Here is a 16,631-nt window from a genome sequence, read left to right as displayed (position 1 = left end):
ACCCATAATTCCATACTTGAGTAGTAGTATCTATCAGAGCAGCAATCCTGTTGAGTTTTATTTTCAGCCTGTGACACTTTGTGGGATAATATATCCCATATGCTTACTTCTCTCTTCTAAATGGTACTAGTTCTTTTCAGTTTCAAGTTCTAGCACTTCGGTTTTGGTGATTAAAACTATGTTTATGAGTTAATAGTCCGATTTTTTTTTTATGGTAAAACAATAAAATATACCATCTTAACCATTTTTATTATATATGTACATGTGGTAGTCAGAGAATTTTAGAAGAAGGAGGCAACCCCATATATTGTGTAAGCCAAGGGTGGCAGATATGTGCTTCCCACTTCCCCCCATGCCTCCCCTATGGCAGACAAGGCTGAAGGAGCCGTCATCATTGTTCGGCTTGTCTAAACTAACGAGCCACTTTTCCCATGGCCTCAGACTCCTGGAAACATCACAGCCTGCAGTCACTCTCTGACTTGGCATGCAGAATGAACCCACTTCTCAATTCTAACTAGGCTGACTCTCTTTTTATAAGAATGAGGCCTACAAGGGAAGTGACTTGCCATGGTCACGCAGCATATTAGTGGTGTCTTAGGTCTAAACCCAAGTCTCCTAATTCTTCCAGCCTCTGGTTCTTTTATACCACACCCAGTGTCCTTCCTAATTTTTTTCCCCTTTCTTCTGCCTCCCCCCACCCCCTCCCCGCCGCGCAGTTCAAGCCGTTGTTTCTCAGTCTAGTTGTAGAACACAGCTCCCTGGCCCATGCTGGTATTATGAGCCTTATGCTCCCCCCGGCTGAGGCAGTTGGTCGCTGGTTGTCGGTTGGCCGCTCACAGCAGCTCCCGCTGGGCTGCCGACTGCTCACAATGGCTACCGGCCACTCACCCGCCATACACGGGATCCCACGGCAGCCCAGGGCAGCACACGCCGACCTCCGGCTGCTCACGGCAGCCCAGCTCCAGGGAGAGCTGTTGTTCACAATCTTAGCTGTAGAGGGTGCAGCTCACTGGTCCATGTGGGAATCTAACTGGCGTTAAGAGCATGGCGCTCCAACCACCTGAGCCATTGGCCAGACGTCCTCCCCCACCCCCGCTTTTTTTTTTTTTTTATGTCCAACATAACCTTTCTTGGCCTTTCTCTTCGCAGCAGACGACAAGTCCTAACCTTTCTGATGATTTCCCCTGCCCCTTGGTCTTCCTGAACTCTGTATGTCTTTCCAGAGGTGCTACAACTAGAACTATAAGGAGTGTTCTAATTGCAGTAAGCCCAAGGCCCTGATTGGCTTTCTGGGAGTTTCTCTGTTGGTACATATTTGTTGAACTCCCTCGACTGCTGGACTAAGGATCTAAGAGTAGACGGAAATGGCTCTTGTGATCTCGTTCCCTGGTTACTGCCAGCAGCTTAGAACCCGCAGCTTGTGGGTCTTAGGCTGACTCTCTATGGGTGTATCACCGTAATCTTATAGCCATAATCTTATATTTAGAGATACTTTTTTTTTTCTCTCTTTTAATTTGGGAATATTGGGGAACAGTGTGTTTTTCCAGGACCCATCAGCTCCAAGTCAAGTTGTTGTTTGGTTTTGTTTTTCAATCTAGTTGTGGAGGGCGCAGCTCAGCTCCAAGTCAAGTCGTCATTGTGGAGAGCACAGCTCACTGGCCCATGTGGGGATCGAACCGGTGACCTTGGTGTTACAAGCACTGTGCTCTAACCAACTGAGCCAACTGGCCACCCCAGAGAAATATTTTTGATTTTCCACTTTGCCATTCACATAATTGTGAGATTCTTGTATAATTTGACCTCATTGGATTTATCCAGGAGAACACAGCAGCTTCCACATGTGACGTGGCCTTCTGCCAATCACACTTACCATCAACTGTCTTTCTGACCTTGGACAGAAGTCAGTTTGCCTCTTTAGGATTTTGTTTCCTCACCTATAGAACAGTAGGACTAAGTTAGCTGGCCTTTCTCTAAAATCTCTTCTCATTCTAAATAGTCAGTGAACCTAATGAAATAGTGTTTCTCCTTGTTTCTTGTTTTTCTGTTTATTATTTTTATGCTTCTACAATTTCATTTAGGTATGATTTATACCAGAAAGTTTACTCATTTTAAGTGTACAGTAAGTCCTCACTTAATGTCATTGATAGTTTCTGTGACCAGTCTCATCTTGAAAGGCATGTACATTATTTTCAGTTTTTTCCCGTCCTTGGAATTTGTTGCCAAGAGCCTTTTAGGAATGGGCAGGGTGCTTGGCTGTAATGCACACCTGAGAATTCCTCCTGGGGACTGACTTGGTTTCACCATTGCCTAATGGAACACATAGTAGGTGCTCCACAAATAAATATTTTTGCATGAGAGACTGGTTTTTGCTTGTCTGGTCATTGGTTCCACTCTAGAGGGAGAGGAGCCTATCCACTGGTGTCCTCACAGGGTCCTCTTGCCTGCCTGCTCCCCTGGGCACCCATCAGGCTTTTGAGGCCAGAGCCCCTGGCCCTGGCCGCCCCTCACACACACAGTTTTTACTGCCCCATTCACAGTCCAGCCTCTGGGGAAGCAGCTGTCCTGCCGCCCGTGTGCATGTGTTTGCCTTGTTTGTGTGGTGAGTGTTTTTCCAGTTTACTTAATAAGATAGTGGCCAGACTGAACGCTTCCTGCTGCATTTTTCCACTATCTTGAGAGTTGGCCTCGCCATCTGTGAGCAAAAGGTCTCATCTTTTTATTATTCTCCCATGGCATGTTGCAAAACATTAAGCGTGAGCTGGTTTCCTGTGGCAAAAAGTTGACTTTGATTTGTTCTTTTTGAGGTTACTGTGAGTTTATCATAACAGGAGTGCTAAAAATATCGGGTCTAGTATGGAAACAGCATCCACTTACCAGCATGAACAATAACATACAGGTTTAGTCCCGAGGGAAGAAATGGCCTCTCCCAAGACAGGAGTCACTTAGCAGAGGATCCTCGGCATTTTAACTTTCTCCGTCTGTTCGGACAACTTGTGGAAAAGTACTTCAGGCCATCTCCGAGCCACAGGGTTAAGGCTACAAACACTCTGAGACCACATATTTTTTTGAGCACCTGCTATGTGCCAGATCCCATGCCTGGGAATCATCAGAGGAGGAAGAGTGAGTCTCCTTGCCAGTGGAAAGACAGACAAATACTTCTCCTCACGAAGAGAGCTATAACAGAGGGCTACGGAAAATGCTGTCTGTCGTGTGGTGCTGTTGTCTTCAGTATGTGCGAATTATTCCATAATAATCAAAAGCGAAGTACAGGAGCTCAGGGAACTGAGGGTCTGGCCATCTATGGGGAGTTGGGAAGTCTTCGCAGAGGAGGAAACATCTGAGCTGGACTTTAAAGAATAGGTGTTTGCTAGGTGGTGAAGAGATGAGAAGATTGCAGGCCGAGGAGGGGTACATGCAAGTGGGCAGCACTTCAGAGACCGGTTCTGGTGAGACTGGAGCTGGGTGGGAAGTGGCCAGACGGAAGTATCAGGGCCCTGCTTTTTAGGCTTTTTATCTTACAGTCAAGCCAGTGGTACCCCAACTGATAGGGTATCAGGGTCACTCCAGGAACATTTGGAAAATACAAAAAAAATAACTCAGATTGAATAAATCAGCATAACTATGGGTGGCTGACATCACCATATTTGGGTAAAGGTTTCTGAAGGGTCAGCCAGTTAGGGAACCCGTGTCCTGTGTCAAAGCCTTGATTTATTACTTGTTTTTATTTTAAATCCATTAAATACTACATTTCAAATGAGGAATACTGAGGCAGGAAAAAAAGGAACTAACCCTGGCGGCCCGGTGGCTCAGGCGGTTGGAGTGCCGTGCTCTTAACGCGGAAGGCTGTCGGTTCACATCCCACATGGGCCAGTGGGCTGCGCCCTCTACAGCTAAGATAGTGAACAACAGCGGCTGTGAGCAGCCGGAGGTCGATGTGAGCTGTGTGCTACCGTGAGCTGCCAGTGGCCGCACTGGCCGGCAGCCGGTGAGAGCTGCCGTGAGCTGCTGTGAGCAGCCAGCCGACTGCCTCAGCCGGGTGGAGCGCAAGGCTCATAATACCAGCATGGGCCAGGGAGCTGTGTCCTACACAACTAGACTGAGAAACAATGGCTTAAAAAACGGGGGTGGGAGCAAAAAAAAAGAAGGAACTAATCCTTGTAGCAATACAGTATTTGGACTGTGATATCCTCAGACTAAAGAAAAAAGAGCTATAAACACGTTGAACCTCTGGTTAGAACACATTGAACTCTGGTTAGTAGGTTTGTTTTTCACAGTGGTGTGGATTAGCAATTCTGAAACTACTTACTATGTATTCTAGGATTGAGCAAATAGGTAAATACGCATATATTGCAGATAATGAGAGTTGGGGTTTTTTTAGTTACAGAAAAGTAAATATGGAAGGTGGGAAAGGCTAGAAGGAACCCTGTGGGATTGGGTTGTAATTTGAGTCATCCAGATGAATTCATGTTTTTTGTTTTTGTTGTTTTAAAGATTTTATTGGGGGAAGGGGAACAGGACTTTATTGGGGAACAATGTGTACTTCAGGCCTTTTTTCCAAGTCAAGTTGTTGTTCTTTCAGTCTTAGTTGTGGAGGGCGCAGCTCAGCTCCAGGTCCAGTTGCCGTTTTCTAGTTGCAGGGGGCACAGCCCACCATCCCTTGCGGGAGTTGAACCGGCAACCTTGTGGTTGAGAGGACGCACTCCAACCAACTGAGTCATCCAGGAGCTCAGCGGCAGCTCAGCTCAAGGTGCCATGTTCAATTTTAGTTGCAGGGGGCGCTGCCCACCATCCCTTGCGGGAGTCGAGGAATTGAACTGGCAACCTTGTGGTTGAGAGCCCGTGCTCCAACCACCTGAGCCATCCGGGAGGCAGCTCAGCTCTAGGTGCCGTGTTCAATCTTAGTTGCAGGGGGCACTGCCCACCATCCCTTGCGGGAGTCAAGGAATTGAACTGGCAACCTTGTGGTTGAGAGCCCACTGGCCCATGTGGGAATTGAACCGGCAGCCTTCGGAGTTAGGAGCACGGAGCTCTAACCGCCTGAGCCACCATGCCGGCCCGAATTCATGGTTTTTTATATGTAGATATAGAAATAGATGTGTGTATGTATGTGTCTTCACATTTATACATACGTATTTCCTGGCTCTGTTGAGAGGGCTTAGAAACAGTCACTCTGGTAGCAATGAATACACTTCATGCCTGCATCTTGATTGTTATATCCAGGGAACCAGGCCTCCTCGGAGAAATGGCTAATCCTGGGGCTGGGGTAGGAAAATGACAGGTGAGCTAGGAATATCCTGCTGTGCCAGAAAGTAAGGAAGTACTCAAATAACGATGGGTCATATCAGGACACAGGAGCCAACTTGAAGGGGCTCCTAGTGGTAAAATCGGGGACAATTCAAGGATCAAATAAATAATGCTAGTAACCGATTATAACCTGTAGAATAAGAACCCAATGAGTCTATACTGATAAGTGAATAAGTAAATAAATGGGGAAGAACAGAAAGTTCTTTTTTACAGTAGAATAACAATAAATAAAGCAGGAATGATGAAAATAAAATATCTGTATTTGACTATCACCGTAGTGGTAAAGATGGTTTCAGTCAAGAATCACTGATGGATGCTAAAACTAGTGGAGAGTGTGCTGTGAAACAGGGATGATGTCTCCTCCCAAGATTCTTGTTCATTAGCTACTAAGAGAGACCTTAGAGAACCCTGGCAGATTGTAACTCAACCAAGAGGTCCAAGTTAGCATTCCAGGAATAGGACAAATAGATCTCCTGCCTCCTGATAGGATGCGCTGAGGACACTGCACCTCGCAGGATTTCCTGGCCAAAGTGGGTAATTGGACTCTCCTTAGGAGGAAACATCAGACAAATTCGAACTGAAGAATCTTCTATAAAATAAATGGCCTGTACCAAAAGTGTCCTGAAGGACTGAGGAACCCCGTTCCAGGTGAAAGGAGAATGAAAAGACATGATAATTAAATGGAATGTAGCGTCCTGGATTGGATCTGAGAGTTGGGAGGATTTTTTTTTTTTCTTTCGCTCTCAAGGGCATTAGTGGAACAATTGGTTAAATTTGAAAAAGGTCTGTAGGTTAGATGATAATACGTTAATTTAACAATTTTGATAATTGTTTTGTGTTTATATAAGAGAATGTTCTTGTTTTTAGGAAATAACACGGAAGTGTTTAGGGGCAGATTTGAAATCATTCAGGAAATAAATGTATGTATAAATATAAAAAAATAATGACAAGTCTGGTAGGATATTCACATTTGGAAAATCTAGGTGAAGTAATGCAGGAATTGTGTGTACAGTTTTTCTGGAAGTCTAAAATTGTTTCAAAACAATTTAAAATAATGAAAAACCAAAACAACCTCCAAAAAAGCCCATTGTCAACACCTGGATATTTGATGACCGATTGAGTAATACCTGCAGAGGGGTTTGATCTGTGCTGAGTCCCTCGGAAGGGGGGACACATTTAACAGTGCATCTCATCATCTTCAGATGGTGGGGAGGACATCCTCTGGTATTCTTTGTGTATGGTTCTTCTGGAAAGGAGCTGTATAGGTGCCCCCAGATTTGCAAGGGTCCCTAGAGACCTCTGCTGTGGGAGAAATCCCATAGCTCATGAGTGAGAACAACAAACCTGGAAGAACCTGGCTGGAGATAGGCAGTACCTCCCCACTGCCGAGCACGGCTGGCTCGGCCTCCACCTTGGGCCCTTGCTCTGCAGAGACTTTCCTCTGGCAAGCAGTAAGTAGTTTAGGCTAACAGTAGGCGGTGTGTTTGCATTTATATGCAAATAAAAACAATTTTCTAACAGCAAACAAGCCTTCAGTTTTTGTCTAGAGCTGGACAGGACTTGACTAGGAATACAAGTGGTGGCTTGGGGGCAGGTACTGGAGGTGCAGAGGGCATGCCTGGTATCCTCTGATGAGTCACTTCCCCTGCTGAGTCTCATTGTTGGTTGCGGAGCTGATTAAGGATAAGGATTAAAGATAAGCCGGGAGATGTCCTAATGAGCTGCCTGCACACATCTACAGCTAGAAGGAATCTTTTGGAAACCAACTCCAAGTTGAGCTGTTAACTTAGTTTTGTTCCAACACCATTTGCCATTTTCACTTCTGCAGAATGTTAATCATGTTCAGGAACTTGATTGGCAGCTGCTTTCACCTAGAGCCCCGACAAGCGCCCTGTGTGGCACCCTGTGGGACTGGCGTTCAGCGTAGACACCTGCTGCTGCTCTCCTCCTCCCCTCCTAGTCATCTGCCCGGGAGCCGTCCCAGAGGACTGCCTCCCACCGTCAGCCTTCGTCAGAGACTTAGCCCCCTTACCGGCCTTGCAGCTGCTCTCTGCCTTCAGGTCTCCTTATCCATTTTCAGTCACTAATCTATGGAAAAACTAAAACCCGTCCAGGATTCTCTTTTCCCTTCAGGATACAATTTAGACTTCCTGGATTGGCATCCCAGACCTAGAACCTGCTGACCTCTTTTTCTCCTTTCCACTCCCTTCTGCCCTCCTTGAACCCTACACATATTGAACTACTTGTTATCCCCCAGACATGTCACCCCATGCTGTCACCCACTCATTTCCACACGTTTCTATTCCTTCTGCCTGGAATGTCCTGCTTAGGCCCTTCCCTGTTATCCTCACTGCTCAGCTCTGATGTTGTTACCTCCAGTAACCTGACTGTTTCTGAGTTGGGTTTTCTTCCTCCCATTCTACCCTCTGGACAACAGAGCTGACTTAAGCGCAGGGAGCACTGCTCCCTCGTCTCTTCAAGAGACTGTCCAGCCCAGGCCTGGTGCAAGCAGAGGCTTGGTAAATGTGGGTTGATTGATGGCTGTAGCCACCTGTCCCAAGTTTGGAGACTCTTGCCAATTCTCAACTTGTGGCTTCATGAATTTATTTAGGGCCCATGTAACGCATCTAGGTGGTGCTAATTTGCATAGTTGGCCTTAGGCCTTTTCCCCACTGTGCCACAAAACAGGAAGTACCTCTAAGCCCAAGACTTTGGTACAGGGCTGTGCCTAAACCACCCAAAGGCTTAGGGAGCGCTTCCACTCTCCTGTAACTCGCTGTGTCCAGGGAACAAGGGCTCTTTTCTAAGCAGCAGCCCTATCTCTGCTAGGAGCTGGTGAGGTCAGGCCTAGGGTCCTCCCGGGGGGAATTAATAATCTTTTTCTAAGGTGGCTGATTGTTCTTGGTTCATATATCTGGCCAAACCAGTTTGGAGTTGATGTCTACTTTTCCCTGTGAGTAAAACCTTCTCAGTCACCTAAGCCTGGAGTCTCCAGATTTGGATTTGGAAGAAAGAAGCTTAGGTCCTAACTTTCCTTATACTTCCTGGCCTTGAGCAAGTCCCTTCACTTGGCAGCCTGGTTTGCCTTATGGAAGTGGGGGAGATGTTGACAGTCTTCTACTCCCAGAGATGATGGATAGGAGAGCCTTAGAAATAGTCCAGTTTTTTCCTTTTTTAAATCGGTAAGACATGTTCTTAGTAAAATAGATACCTTGGTGGAAACTGCCATTTCTTGTATGTTCTTCCAGAACTTTCTAGTATTTCATACGTCATTCTTTTACATCACTGCATGGATTCTTTTGCAAGGTTTCCTAATGACAGACACTTTGTAATTTTTTTACTGTTATAGATAGAGTAGAAAACTTTTGTTTCTTCAATTCCTCCTCCTCAATTCTCCCTGTCCTCACCACACTCCCAACTTCCCTGTTTTTATGCTTGTAATTGACGTTGTCTCCAGACCTCAGCTTGATTTGGTGATCTGTTCTCTTCAGAAGGAACTTCTTATTTTAGAACTTGTAACCTTTGTAAAGCAGGCCGCAGGCAGTCATCACTATTTGGGCCTGGCATTCCCCAGGGGATGTTTTGGTGTCCAGCAGTGACAAGAACTACCGAGGGGGACAGCCACAGGGAAATGAGTTCCGATAATCGGGCAGCAGCTGAGTACTTGTTGATTTGCTGCCGTCATGACCACAAATGTTTAAAAATAATTTGTAGGGAGGGAGAAAGAAAAAAAAGCCGTGGGTTTTGTTTTTTTGTTTGGTGCTACTACCTTATCAGTGGTAGAGAGAAGGCAGACCACAGTCATTCAGAAAGGAAGAAGGCACCGTCATGCAGAGAGAAGAGGTGAGGAGAAGGGCAGAGGTGACCCATAAGTGCTTTTCAGCCATCAGCGGATAGTCTGGCGAGAGAACCGACTGGTTAGGCACCTGCCCCAGTGCTCGATCTGCAAAGCAGGCATAAGCCTAAGTCTCCCTCAGGGGACAGGGAGAAAATGAAGGCCGGGCACACGTTGCATATTGATCATTGTTGGTTAAGGGCTTTGTATGCGTGTTGATCACACTGAGTCCTCACAGCACCCTCCTCAGAGCAGATCTTAAGATCATCCCATCTTCACGTGGGGAAATTGAGTCTTGGGGAGGCTGAGTCATTTGTGCAGGATCATAACACCTACTAAGTGTCTCAGCATCACCCTGCACTGTCTCAAAGTGCTCAGTCAGACTGTAATTATTAGCAAATTAGTAATGATTAATTATTATACTAATAATAGCATTATGTCCATTTCTTAAAGCTGAACTTCACAAAAGCCCTGTGACATTTTCTTACTCTACTTTTGCAGATGGGAAACTAAGGCCCACCGAGAACAGATTGCAATAATGGGCAACATTGTCAACAACCTGCCTTGTTTTTTTTCTTCACAGGCCCACATCACCACCACCACCACCACCCCCCTTTAGCCTGTGTCTGAGCAGCTCTCGGGCCCCCAGCCCAGCTGCAACTCTTGTTTAAAGCCTCACATCTTTTCCCTGTCAGACAACAGTCACGCGGATGTCCTGTGCCATCTTCCCTCCATAAGAGCAGTTGGCAGAGAGCAGCAGATGCCTAGAGTCAAGGTCATGTGCCACTCAAGTGCTGGGCTGGAGAAAAGACCCTGTCTCCCTGGTGCTTGTGATCAGGCAGGGTGTGTGCAAATGTGGAGGGCTCTGTCAGATGCCTCTGTGCGTAGGGGGTGCGGGGGGCCCGAGCTCACAGATGAGGGGCCATGCAGTAGGCGCATGGAGCTCTGTACTTGTCCTCTACATTATTTGCCTCTGCAGTGTAGAAACTTTGTGTCCCTTTCTTTTTGTAAATTACAGTCTTTTTATACTAGTCAGAATGTTCAGCTTTAAAGGTGAGAGTCAAGCTCAGGAATCACTTGACATCTTTTAGAGGAAAAATAGAATATTTGGCTGCATCGAGTCTTAACAGGTGTTTTGCATTATTCCAAACTAGTGGGCTCTTTAAGGCAGGGGTGTCCAAACTGCGGCCCGCGGGCCAACTGCAGCCCGCAATCCATTGTTATTTGGCCCGCAGCAAATTCCAAAAATATATTTAGTTTACTTAAATAAACCAGGTGAGGCAATACGTATTTCACCTCCAGTGAGTGGCCCGGCTGTTTGTGTGTTTTACCGCATATGGCCTTTGGTGAAAACCATTGAAAAAAGTTCGGACACTCCTGCTCTAGGGTGTGGAGCCAAACCCATTTAAGTTTTTTTGTTGTTGTTTTGTTTTTTTAATGAGCATGTCTTCTATCTTGTCTCTGCTCCTAGGGAGGCAGTATGATAGTATAATGTAGTGGTTACTGTGGTGACTTTTGAGTATATTGTGACCCGAGCTTCTCCAAAGCCTCAGTTTCCCACCTCTAAAATGAGGACGGTAACAATTGTGCCTACTTCATTCAGTTTTATTTTTACATGGGAGCGCTCATTCTGAATATAGGATATTATGTGCCTTTTTAAAAACCTAAAATGTTGTAAAAAAGTGATAAAAACTGCTTAAACATAATTTTAATAGCTGAATACTATTCATTCTGTCAGAATAGCATGTGTAACCATCCTGCTATTGAATGTGAGATTATTTCCAGATTTGGGCCAATGACCATTCGTACATAATTCAGTCACTGGCCAAGGGACATGACCTTTTGTGAAGATCCTCAATACTGCATTTTCACGTGGTTTCCTGAGCATTCACACTCCCACCGGCTCTGGGTGACAGAGCTGGTCCCTCACCTTCTTGCTTAGGTTGAGTAATCTGGGTCTTTAATTTAGTAGGCAAAAAATGGCATCTTGTTTTCAGGTGATTTCTGAGAATAGCATTCTCCTCCATCAACAACTGCATCCTGCTGCCGTAAGTTCTTTTTCAGAAGAGAGTGCGTTGTAAATGACAGGAGAGAGCTCATTTTCTCTGTTTTGAGCTGATAGGTGATAAGGTCATAGACTAGATTTTATTGTGGGACATGGAAGGACTTGGGGCTCAGAAGGGGCATTTCAGAGAAAGTCTTCAGGGGAGACCACCCGGAAGGTGAAGTTCTCTGGAGAAGGAGATCAAAGCACTGTGTGGTTGTGGGGACAGAGAGTCCCCACATTCTGGGGAGGCTTATGAGTGTCCCCCGTGGATTTGAGCTCCGTGTTTGAGTGCAGGGCCTGGGGCTCTCTGGGTCCCTAACTCAGGTCAGCACAGTGTGTAGGGGTAGAGGGCTGGTGCTCAGGAAATGATTGTGCATGAAAAAGTGAAAGAATGAATATGTGCACAGACATACTTTTAATTTTCTCGGTTAAAGAGAAAAAATAATGGAGGGGGAAATAATGTTGAGCCGAGCTGAGCAGATGGCCAGATGCCTTGAAAGTTCAGAGGCTGTGAGAGCCACACTCATGGTGGCTTCCCTGAAGTGTTCCTGCCGTCTGCGGTCCAGCTCCGTCCCTCTTTGAGCTTCATGCCCATGGGCTGGCTGTTCTTGCACCGTTAGATCTCAGATATGGCCTTGAAAGCGAGACTTCTATCTTGTTTCCCTCTGGAGGGCAGATGTGGCACACTGCGTGTCTTTTTTTGTGTTTTGCTGGACATTCCGTGTCTAGCATGTTTGTAAATACTTGATAAGAAACAGATCCAGGGGTGGCTGGATGGCTCAGTTGGTTAGAGCACGGTGCTCTTAACAAGGTTGCCGGTTGGATCCCCACATGGGCCACTGTGAGCTGCGCCCTCCCCAACTACCGTGTTTCCCCGAAAATAAGACCTAGCCAGACACTCAGCTCTAATGCGTCTTTTGGAGCAAAAATTAATATAAGACCTGGTATTATATTATATTATACCCAGGCTTATAGTGAAATAAGACTGGGTCTTATATTAATTTTTGCTCCAAAAGACGCATTAGAGCTGAGTGTCTGGCTAGGTCTTATTTTTGGGGAAACACGGTAGATTGAAACAACTACTTGACTTGGAGCTGATGGGTCCTGAAAAACACACTTAAAATAAATAAAAGTTAAAAAAAAAAAAAAGAAGAAGCAGAAGCAGATCCATCGTTGGTATCTTGAAAACTGTGTTAAACTTGATTAGTAAAAGAGCAAGCCTGATTTGTTTCTGTGGAGACCTTTTGTCACTTTGTCATGAGCCCTCTCCCCCCATGTGTGACTGTTTGCCTTCCTTCTCCCAAACATTGAGGCTTCCCGTGGAACAGATACTCTCACGGTCCTACCAGGAGGCAAGCCCATGCTAGAAGACACTAAGTAGCTAGACAAAACAGATATGGCCTCTGCCACACAGTGGAGGAGACAAGTCAGTTGTACAAGTGACTTGACACAGGTGACTGAAATCAAACTGAGAGGGAGAGCCACGAAGGGCAGGAGAGGGGGGACAAGAGTCTCGTTCAGAGCCCAGTTCACTGCAGTGTCCAGAGCTCACAGCTGACCTACTGGTGGTAACACAGTTAACTGAGGAAGTATGTCAGCTCTAGGGGGCGTGCCAGCTGGGTTTCTGGAGACTGAGGAAGAGGAGCGACCTTCTGGAGTATCATCGCCCAGTTCTTCACTGCACTTGGCACTGTCCGAGGTGCTTTACCTCTAGTCTATTCGCTTAATCCTTCAACCCCATCATGTAAGTGCTCTTAAAAATTCCTGTTTTATAGAAGAAGCGTGGGGACATTGTCACATGCCCAAGGTCACAGTAAGTAGAAAAGTAAGGGATTCAGAACATGCAGTCTGGCTCTAGAGCTGTGGTCCTCATTGCAGCTCCCCAGGCCTGGGAAGAGCTCCACGGAGAGACGGCGCAGCGGGCCCTGCGGAGCAGCCTGTGGGCGCATGTGGAAGGCGAGAGGATGGTGGCGGCCAGTGAGGAGGGGGTGGTTCCACCGGATGGTGCGAAACCTGGCTACTTGATGAGACCCTCCATTACACCCCCATAATGCTCTCAGAGCTCCTTTTCTGGTTCCCACCTGTCGCTATGGGGTATGGAGTTTTAGTTGGCCGCCCTCACTGAAGGCGCTGAGGGGGCAGAGGGTACCTTTTGCTCTCCCCTGCCCAGCTCAGTGCCTGGTACAAAGCCAGTGCCCATTACAAATTTATTGAATGAACACTTGACTAAATGTCAGACTTTTGTCTTTGCCTTAGAAGATAGGCTGTTAGCTCAGAGGATAACTGTACTTCTTGTTTTCTTGGAAGTTTATGCAACTCAGGAGTGGAGCCGATTACTAGGCCATGTCCAGAGATGATGAGTCTCCGCTGAAGGAGCTGGCTTGGGGAGAAGAGGTGTCCAGTAGGTTGGGGAGCACAAGGGAACCAGGGAGACTGGAGCAAGGGTGTCTGGAACAGAAAGCTTTAGGCATCAGTCAGGCAAATGAGGTTTTTATATAGATTTGGCTTTTTTTCCCCTTAATTGAGCTATTTTGGGGATAATAATTGGGTTGGGGCTAATTTGCAACATTGACTTCATTTTTTTTCTATAAAAATACTTTTTTTTTCCGGTGGCCTTAGTGATTATGCTAAATATAATTCCGCTATTTAAATGCAATAAGAAATTTATAGAAAGAAATACAGTGATTAATAATATTGCTTTCCAAATTCCTGTTGTAACACTAATTTGATATGCTGATTCAGATTACATTTAAATTTGAGTGTTAATTTCTTTTTGCAAATATAGTAGTATATTTACATGTACACAGCTTTTCTTCTAATACATGAAAAGGTGCTTGCTTTCTCCTTTTCCGTTACACTGGCAAACTCTGAACTTCAGCAGAGACGCTAGCCTGTCAGCTACAGCGATGAATGTCATTTCCCCGGACTTCACAACCTGAGTTAATTAAAAGGTTCAGATGAAGTCAGTCAAGTTCGGGGCTCTAATTTTGTGCAGTGTTTTGATACCATTCGATGAGTCATCCTTTGGCAGAGCAGCTGTCCGTCCCTTGCAATATTTGATCTTAATGGAACAGTTTTATAATCTGGAAACTGGTGGGGAGGTGCTCTTCAGAAATGCAGAGTCAACAGTGATGTGTGTGTGTCTAGCTATGTGGGAGGGGTGGAGAGCAGAACAAAGAGGAGAATTTAATAAGCAAGAACTTGTCAGGGGCTGGGGTCAGTTCTGAGGCTGCTGCCTGTCTAGAACATGGGCTTCTTCCCGCCCCCTCCACCCCTGCTAACTGGAATGCTGACATTCGAAAAAGAGCGAAAAATACAGCTCTGTTTGCTTTGCTGCAAATGAGTGGCCGGACTAACTGGCCTCCTTCCCAGAGGCCCTGAGAGGACTTCAGATGTGGTCAGCGAGGTATCTGGACGGTGCCAGCCTGCCGGCCCTCGTCCAGGCTGCCTGCACCAGGAACAAGCAAGGGGCCCAGAGGAACAGCGGGCCCAGCTGCTGGCTGCCTTCACTCCTCTTAGTGCCATCTTAGTTCTTTCTGAGATGAAACTGGTCTTACTGTCTGAAGATTGATGGGCAAGGTTGCATGTGTCCTCCGCCTCCACTTCTCACCCACTGAAGTAGTAACTTACAATTAATGGACCATTTGAGAGAGGGCAGGGCCTATCTGGAAAATGCACAAAAATGTGGTTGAATGGGAGTCCTCCTGAGATGGGGGGCAAAGAGCCAGGTTGCTTGGAATCCTTGAGGCTGCATTCCTGATGGTCCTGCCATTTCTCCTGGGTTTGATTAAGGTTAAAAAGCACAGAGACTGAGTGCCAGCGTTGGCACTTCTGTGCCAATAGTTACTGGCAGTCACACCGAGTGAGCCACTTACTCTGAACTTCAGTTTCTTCACCTATAAAGTAGGGGGAGTAACAGGACCCACTGCCTGACCAGGCTGTTGTGGGCGTGCGCACATGTGCAGGGTGTTTACAGTGATGCCTGCCACATAGTAGGCAGTTGGCTCTGCTGTTATTATGATGGTTTGAGCTTTTTTCCAAGAGCTTATATTTTCTAACCAAAAGATGAAAACCTTTGTGGTGAGAGCTGAAAAAATTATCCTGTCTTCATCCCTTGTGACAGCCGTGCTTCTGTCCCAGTGACACAGAAATGAGAGGATCGGACGGAAACACCTGTATGGGGCCCCTGCTGCTGTCCACCCCCCTGACAGCTGAAAACCAAACAGCCTCACTCAGTTTCCACATGGTTGCCACTGGGCCTTGGGTTGTGTAGTACGAGCAATCTGCACTTGGCATTGCCTCCGTCATCTGCTCAGGCAACACTGATACTCTAAGTTTGTGGTTGTGTCCTCTCAAGAGTGAGTGACAAGAATAAGGCTGCCATTTGGTACAGTCTGCTCAGAGTATCCTCTGCTTTGGCTGGACTAGCAGATTTCTAGAGTCCTTTGTCTTCACAGGGCTTTGTTGGAAACGAGGCTTGGTCTAAATGGATAACTTTCCTCTTCGGTCTTTTTTCCCCCCTGCCCCCAAGTGCTTACTTGATTGCGTTTATTTACTCCAAATTGGGATTTTAGTAATACATCTGCAGAGTTAGAAGTTAAGCTTAGGTGAAGACCGATCAGTTTAGCCAGCATCCAAATGGTCATTGGCCTTGGGTTGGCTACCAAGTGGTCAGGTAGAATTGAGGTTCTAGGAGCTGTGTTCTTGAAAAAGAGAGGAGAGTCACGTTTCCAGATAGCAAACGGTTCAAAACAAGTGTTCTGGAGCAAACGCCCCCTCTCTTGAACCCTCTGATGTACAGAGCCCTCTACTGAGCATGTTGCCAGATAAATACACACAGAGCTTTTCTCCGACACTGGCACTGAGAAAAGCATAGCTCAGAAGCAGGTTGGATCTTTCACCTGGGCCTCCGCAGCTTGGGAGCTTCTTGGAACACTTATAACCCATTTATGAACTTCTTTTAGGCTTAGTGGAGCCATCTGTTGTAGCTCCTAACTTCCCCGTCCTCTCCCCGTCGCCTGCACGCGTGCAGAGGCCAAGACTCACTCGCCTGCCCTGGTTCTTTAGCGCCTCGGTCTGCCAGGCGCACAGTGAGTGCTTGGTCCTGCTGGTTGGATGAATGAATTTGTACTATTTCTTGGAGAGTGGTTTTCAACCCAGGCTGCTCATCACCAGAACTATTTGTGAGTCTTAAGAAAACAAGGAGAAAGAAGGATTCATTCGTTAGTCTGGGGTGGGTTCCAAATACTTGGATTGTTAAAGAGCCTCACAGCAATTGCCTGAGTTTTCAGTCCACCTTAAGTTAACTTTTAGGGAAGAACCCCTATACTGATAAAGAATATAATTTTCTGAATAAGGTAACTTCTTCAGTCGGCACATAACAGGTGAGACTTAAATGGAAGCACTTTGTAAACTGTCAAGCCCCCTCCACGTAAGAGGTGCTAT

General features: G+C 46.3%; 1 protein-coding gene across 1 annotated transcript in view; it reads left to right on the top strand.

Annotated features, from left to right (window-relative positions):
* The window catches only part of SAE1 (SUMO1 activating enzyme subunit 1), a 65,181-nt gene that overhangs the window by 36,122 nt on the left and 12,428 nt on the right, over positions 1 to 16,631 (top strand). The window lies entirely within an intron of this gene.

Source organism: Rhinolophus sinicus, linkage group LG11 (genome assembly GCF_036562045.2).
Source record: "Rhinolophus sinicus isolate RSC01 linkage group LG11, ASM3656204v1, whole genome shotgun sequence".
NCBI lineage: Eukaryota > Metazoa > Chordata > Mammalia > Chiroptera > Rhinolophidae > Rhinolophus > Rhinolophus sinicus.
This window is presented reverse-complemented; position numbering and strand designations above follow the sequence as displayed.